Raw genomic sequence first — 8,114 nt, forward strand, 5'->3', positions numbered from 1 at the left:
GTGTGTGTGCCGATTTTATAGTGCTAGCTCACTGGGATATCTTGCCGCAGTTTAACGTGAATACCCACTCAGACACAGTATACTGACTTCGAGCCTACCAGTCCTTGTTTTAGACCCGTGATGTCGAGCGCCAGGCAGGGTAAAACAAGTACCATCTTTTAACGTCTTTTGGTATGATGACCCCCGGGCGGACGCTCTACCACTAGGCCACGGGGGCGGTCAGAATCACTGTGAAGAATAATGTTAACAATGTCATTTACAGCGAAGCCCTTTTATTCCGGAATTTCACACGTCCTGTCCTTTCCTTTGGAAACGTCTCTATTTAAGTTAAGGGAACTACATCTTCGCATCCAATTTTGTTTTTTGTCAATTTCTTGGTTAAAGCTCCGGAATGTTTGGATTGTTGGAGTCAATATACACCTATGTTGCACAGTAGAAACAAACGCTTACTTCATAGAAGTACATTGGAAATCAGAACCAGACTTTGTTCTGGGACAATATATCAGGCTAAAACGTACATATGTAGTTTTGCATATCGCCTTTCTGAATTAGTAGACCCGTGAAGATCCGGGATAGAATAGGTCTTCAGCAATCCATGCTTGTCATAAGAGATGCCTAACGGGATCGGGTGGTCAGGCTCGCTGACTTTGTTGATACATGTCATCGTATCCAAATTGCGTGGATCGATGTTCATGATATCAATTACTGGATTGTCTGGTCTAGACTCGATTTACAGACTGTCGTCATATAGCTGGATTATTGAGTTCTGCGTTAAACAACAAACAAATAAACAAAACTAAAATAGTACACATTTACCTGACACGCCGTGATATAACGCCTACCTATCGCGGCACTACACCCACTTATTTTCTGTCCCTTATAGGAACCGCCCAGTTATCGTTGCATAAAGGAACACATTCGTAAAGATTATGATACACGTACTTCCTACCGTTCTATCTGCATCATCACTCACTCACTCACTCACTCAGTCAAGCAACCCACTCACTCACTCACTCACTCACTCACTCACTCACTCACTCACTCAAATGACGCCAGAAACCCTAATATGTCCCTCAATTCAAATTTGGTTTTGAACTTCTATAGAAAAGAACTTCATGCCGTCGTTTGCATTTCCACATCCATATTGCAAATATATATTTATTTTACATTTCGGAGAGGTGTGACAGGTGTGACAGGCATTGTACAACAACTCATTTGTGAATAATATGTATAGGACACAGTTCGTTGCTAAGGTAACTGTCATAACTATTAACATTAAAGCATTTTGCGACATTTGTGTTTCAGCCGATCGTAGGTCAGCTTTAATATATGATAGAAGATTGTGGTTGATGGTTAATGCTCACTTCAGCCCTCTGTAGTATTCACTGAAGTAAGTATCTCAACGTGTCTATACTATATGTCTTTGAATGTATGTCAAGGCCTGAACATAATGTCATAGCTTGCGGTATACCGGTGGGGTAGCTTAGTGGTTGAAGCGTTCGCTCGTCACGCCGAAGACCCGGGTTCTATCTCTCACAAGGGTACAATGTGCGAAGCCCGTTTCTGGTGTTCCCCGCCGTGATAGGGCTGGAATATTGCTAACTTGCCTCAAAAAAGGACTACATTATAAGTTTCTCTTTTCTGTTTTGAACGTAACAGAGCAATATCTCCTCAGCTCCTGAAGGGGATTTCGTGGCAGAATTGGCCCCATCACCACTTTAGTGTCGTAATTATAAGATCTGTTATATGGACCGCAAGGTCGCATTTTCGGGAAGAAATTACGGATTGTACCAATGACTGAAATAAACTAACATCGCTGTTGCTAGTTTTTGTGTGCGAGTGATCTCGTTACGTGACTCTCCCGTGGGTCCTTTCTGAAGTCACACTTGAGCAATATGCTTATCTAGAGTATTTATACTATTTGCTAACAAGAGTCAGTTTTTGACCTTGTATTCCGACAAATGTTCCTCCCTCTTATGTAAACAATTCTTGTTGATAACTTTCTTTACATCTCTGTGTAAAATATTTCTGAAAGGTTTCTGTGTATCATACGTCTTGTGCAAGCAAGCCAGACGTGCCCCAAACCGTAAAGAAAAAGTACATTGCATACTGAAGATCCACAGTTTAAGTCCCCAAATCGTCTCTTGTTTTAGTAATCATAGCATCTATCTACTCTTATCCAGTATGACATAACTAAACTCAGAGCATTAATAAATAGTGGGAAACGACCACATTCAGCCAGTACGTCGTTTGCCAATTTGTAATCAGAGTTTGACAAACACATTCCGTGGATTTCTTCTATTGCCATATTAGTATTTATGTCATCCCAATTGCGTGGATCGATGCTCATGATTTCAATCACTGGAATGTCTGGTCCAGACTCGATTATTTAAAGACCACCGTCATATATCTGGAATATTTCTGAGTGCAACGTTAAACAACAAACAAACAAATAGTATTTATGCCCAAACGTTATAACAGTGTCGGTTGAATTTTCCCATCGAATGATGATTTATTTGGCAACACATTATATTTAATACCAGCATGTTTAATGACATAGAAAGTTACCAACAGGCGCCACAGAATATATTTCTGTATTATAAACGCAATACATACTTGCAGAAAAAGTAACTGTTTTTCATGTTAATCAAACGAAATTTGGGGAATCAGACGAGTTTCACTATCTTTTTATGTGTGAAGCTCTTCTCCAACAACGACTTCTTTATACCTCAAGGAGTTATAATGGCCAAATATGTGTAACTTGCGTAAAACCTCATCAACCTAAAAAATATATTCACTTTGAAACATCTGTCCAGATTCATTGTACATTTGAACACATTATTACGTTAAAGTGCCTAAATCACTTATTAGAGAATGCCTATAGAGAAGTATCAACTCAATTAACAAAGGCAATATCGGGTGTGACCATCCTAAATGTAACAACCGGATATGGTCATATTGTTGACGTGACGTCACACGTGGACGACCGCCACGTGGCAAGTCATGAGAGTTGCCCTGATGAAGATAACGTCCCCAAATAGAAAAATATTGTTTCGATAAACTTTGAAATGTCTGGCAACTTTATTTTGCGCCATTCCTGTTTGCGCGTAGACGTTGATTTTCAGCAAGCCGTGGCATTGAGGAAGTTTTATTTACGGTTCAATAAAAAAGCGTTTTCATGAGCACCTGACAGCTTAACAACCATTGTGTATTGATGAATCGTTTCTCTCAATTCATTGTGTTTCTCACCATTCTTTAAAACACTATTATGTTTGTTTTGTCACGGTTTTTTTGTTCCTCCCTAATTTAAACAGTGATTTTTTAAATATCAATTTTACGATGTAGAAGAATGACAGAGTTTGCAAATATTGCAGCAGCATCCGCAAAAATAAATATTGATAAATATTGAAAAGTTTCATCAATGAATCTACCTTCAATCATTGGATAAAATTTCCCTTTCGAGTTCTCCACTGTATAAGGGTAAAGAGACAAGCGATAAAATACAGCCTTGTATGACACCAGCATAAGCGGATAATGCATTCAGGTGGAATCAACCTATAGACCTCTTAGTTTCGTGACTGGACACAACGATCTTTATTTTCTTATTTTCACATGGGGGTGTGGGGTGGGGTGGGTGTGGTGGGTGTGGTGGGAATAACACGTTCATTTCAAAGACGTGTGTAATTTGAATTTCTGAAGGTAAGATGGATATACTATATGGAACACACACACACACACACACACACACACAGATATACATATACATATAATCATCACAAGACTTATCTAAGACAATTATTCATTTCTGAAGTCCCAAAACTGTGTCAGTTATAAGAATCACGTCATCGGCAAACAGAAGAAACAATAAGGTCATATCTAGACGAAGTTGTATTCCAGGTTCATGTGATTTTCCTATTTCTTTCGCTTAATCATTAATAAAAAATCCAAACAATAAAGGGCTTTTAACGAACCCTAGACGGACTCCGATGTGACATTCAGAGGTCTCCGACCGGTGGTCATCAAACCTTACACAAGATGTAACACTGTCATAAATATCTTTAATGCAGTTATACATATTCGGTGAAACAGCATGATCATATATAACTGTCCAAAGCATAAATCTGTTCACAGAGTTGTATGCCTTGGCAGAAGCCTCAAATAGAACATGTATTTTGCGAAACACCTCTCCTGGATATCGTTGTATAACGGACTGTGAAATATACATATTGTTAGCTGTTGAATAGCAACGGAAGCCGGCCTAGGGTTCAACAATGTTATCAAAGCATTCACCCCAGAACTGTAATCTTGTATTCAAAATTGACACATATATTTTGCTAAACACGCTAAAAAGTGTACCTTTATAGAAGAAGAAGAGAAGAAGAAGAAAATTATTTTATTAAAGTGTCACATGCTGCAGTACTAAATATATGGACATATAAACATTTCATTAAAAAAAACAGCACCCGGCCAGTTGGCCTACGAGACACTAATTACATAATGGTACATTTAAAATATATTAAAAAAAGAAAGGAAAAATTAGTTGCAACTTTATATATTACCACACCCACACCCACACCCATACCGATACACCTACACACACATCCGCTCAAAGCATTCAAACAGGTAAGCATACAAACAGGTAAGCATACAGGACGCTCACAGCAATCTCATACAGGACACTCACAGCAGTCTCATACATAACACTCACAGCAATCTCATTCAGAACACTCACAACAATTTCACACAGAACACTCACAACAATCTCATTCAGAACACTCGCAGCAATCTCATACAAAACACTCACGGCAATCTCATACATGTCATACATCTATACACATATGCGTCCATATACACACAACTTAATTCATCAATCGTGTATACTCACCTACATGTATAACCAGCATACATACTAACATACCAACCTACATACATACCTATATCCATCAAACATAAATCAATCCGTATTATACATACACAGGTCCATCCATACCTAAGTCCGTTCAAACACATCTCAATCCAAATATACTAACACACATCCATACCTATATCCATTCAAACACACCTCAATCCAAATATACTAACACACATACAACCATACATCCATACCTTTATCCATCCATACACATATCGATCCATATATACATACACACATACAACCATACCTATATCCATCCATTCATACCTCAGTCCATATATACATACACACATACAACCATACAAGTGTCGTACTGAATACAGTATGAACATACATTAAATATTTATATTTACCCATGGAGCTATAAAGGGACAATAGTCCCAAACAGTTGGAAACTAAGCTTAAAAACGACTGTAATACACGTATAAGGTCTTCATTTCACAGATAAGCTCATTACCAGGTGATTTACTATTTCGCTAAATGAAGGCCTCTCGGACCTCCTCTTGTTCAAGGGGCGAATTCAATATAGATTTGGTCAACTCATTAACATTTCTATTTGATTCTGGATCAGCAATCTCTCAAGCATGTAGAGAATCCGTGTCGAACATGGATTTAAAATGTATAAACCACTGGTTCGTTGTAATGTTTGGTTTGGCGCTATGGTTATTTCTGGTAAGACATTTAAGAGACAACCAAGTTCCTGTTCAAAACTGTTGACATAATGGAAATAATTCAGACGAAGTAATGACATGATAAAAATCTTAATTCCTTAAGTTAAGGGGTAGGGGTTAATGGCTCATCGGACAACGTCAGCAAAACTTATTTTCAATGTTTTATATAGTAACTAAACTATAACTATCCTTTTTTCATTTATGATGTTGTCTTCTAGATACATCCAGTCTTTCAACAACGTCGGGTTTCATTGTCACGAATAAAATCTCCCCCCCCCCCCCCCCCTCCCCGGCGAATTTATACCGGTACAGTTCCGCCCCTCTCGAAATAAACTCTCCCCTACCCTACGAAATAAAATCACCCACCCCCACCCCCACCACCCCAAGAATATTTCCTCCCCCGGTCGTTTTATAAATACTTGCCATGCAGTTCAATAGTTGCCAAACACTTCTGATAGAGACGATGTTGAGAACGTGGAGTGAAAAGGGCTTCACTTTGAGCACTGTGTTTTCTTTAATTACCGCAATATGAGACAATAAAGTGGTATATAGGTAGATATAATATTAGTCGTTAGATATAAAGAATGTTTAGTAACTTAAGAAGTTCTAGGACAGTTATTAACACGTGTCGTGTCAGCCCTATGACATTCGCGATTGTCCACTTCCAGAAAACATCCTGTGTTGGTTTAACATGAATTAGTAAAGGTTAATTAGGGATGCCCATAACGTTAATTAATGAACGACGAGTAGTCAAAACACTGTCATTTCCTGCCCGGGACATCTCACCCCTACACGCTAAGGTCGGTGAGAAACATTCTCATAAAAATAAAACACACACAGTCACACACCTCCTAAACGAAAATATCCGCCCTCGTAACCAGGCTCTAACTAGGAAGCACCCTTTACTTACTCCAATATCTCAACGAATTTTCAACCACCTAAACGAAAACCAAATAGATAACCTCCAACAAAACTGCAAACCATCAAATATATTTACCCCAAAACTAAAAATCCCCAAAATAGACACATCTCTGGCAAACTCAATAAACAAACAAACCGATCCAAACATAGCTAAATCCACCACACTAGCTTACATACACGAAAACTGGCCAAATTGGTGCCACATCTACACAGACGGATCTTCCGATCCGATCACAAATCGCACAGGTTTCGGAGTCCACATAGCACAACCAAAAAGGAACACACAATCTTATCGACTCCCAAACAACCAATCCATCTTCAATGCAGAGTTAATGGGCATAGCATCCGCCCTCCATAACCAACATGCTAAAAAACATAAAAAAAATCCTAATACTCACAGACTCACTAAGTGGACTACAGGCCCTCCAAAATAAAAACACCAAAAACCGCCCTAAACCCATTAACCAAATACTCAAAAGCGCAAATAACTTAACAGAGGCAGGCAAACAAATAGCATTTATCTGGATCCCAGCCCACGTAGGAATATATGGAAACGAAAACGCCGATCAAGCCGCCAAAAAATCCCTCAAAATTCCTGAAATAAGCCTTAATCTACCAATATCTAAAGCAGAGATCAAAAGCATTAACAAACGTAAAATCACCCAAAAATGGCATAAGACATACCTAAAAACAAACACACAGATAATCAAAATCCTCAAAAAACCTCTAACCAAACCTAAAATCCTCCATCCATCCAAGAAAATTGATAGAATAATCACCAAACTCCAAACAGGTCACACCAAACTAAACAGTCAACTCCTAAAAATAAAAAAACACGCAACCGGAAAATGCCCACACTGCCCACACCTGGAAACAATAGAACATGCACTCTTACACTGCACGCACTACCAAACCCACCGAGCAACACTCCAAACAAATCTAAAACTAGATAAAGCCATAACCCTAGAATCAATCCTAAATCCACATAACAATATAGAAAAATTTAAAGCACTAGGCGTATACTTAACTAAAACCAATCTAATGATCCGCATCTAAAAACACTCAACCACACCACATAAACAAACAAACACACACCAACACACTCCCTTAGTACACTACCACACCCCTAGGCATGTATTCCAAATTTCAAAATCTCCAAAACTTATATAAGCAACAACTAAAACCCCCCTCTGGTTGCAAAACCTTTATTTTCCCTTCAAAACCACGCTAAATGGCCCGACCGGGCCCGTGTGCGAAATACGCTCCAGTCGGAAAGCGCACGTTAAATCTCCAAACGTAAGTAAGTAAGTCAAGACTGTAGATTCTCGTCGTCTAGCTACACAAAATGATGTATTAAAAGTTAAAGAATTTTGAACTGAACTGTCCGAGAGTTTATATCTAAAATGTTGGAATTGAATACAGTGATAAAGTCTTTTATCAATATGTAGACTCATAAATATTGGTTTTATGTTTCAACGGAGATATGATATTTTCTTATGAAATATCGCGTATTAGTGTAATTTGCATGCTTTACCATTCATTGTACCATTCTAAACCACGTGAATGTTGTAATATCAGTCAATCGGGTGGGAAAACAGCCAAATCCT

The sequence above is a fragment of the Haliotis cracherodii genome, unplaced genomic scaffold, assembly GCF_022045235.1.
Source record: "Haliotis cracherodii isolate W230 unplaced genomic scaffold, xgHalCrac1.p SCAF_1, whole genome shotgun sequence".
Lineage (NCBI taxonomy): Eukaryota > Metazoa > Mollusca > Gastropoda > Lepetellida > Haliotidae > Haliotis > Haliotis cracherodii.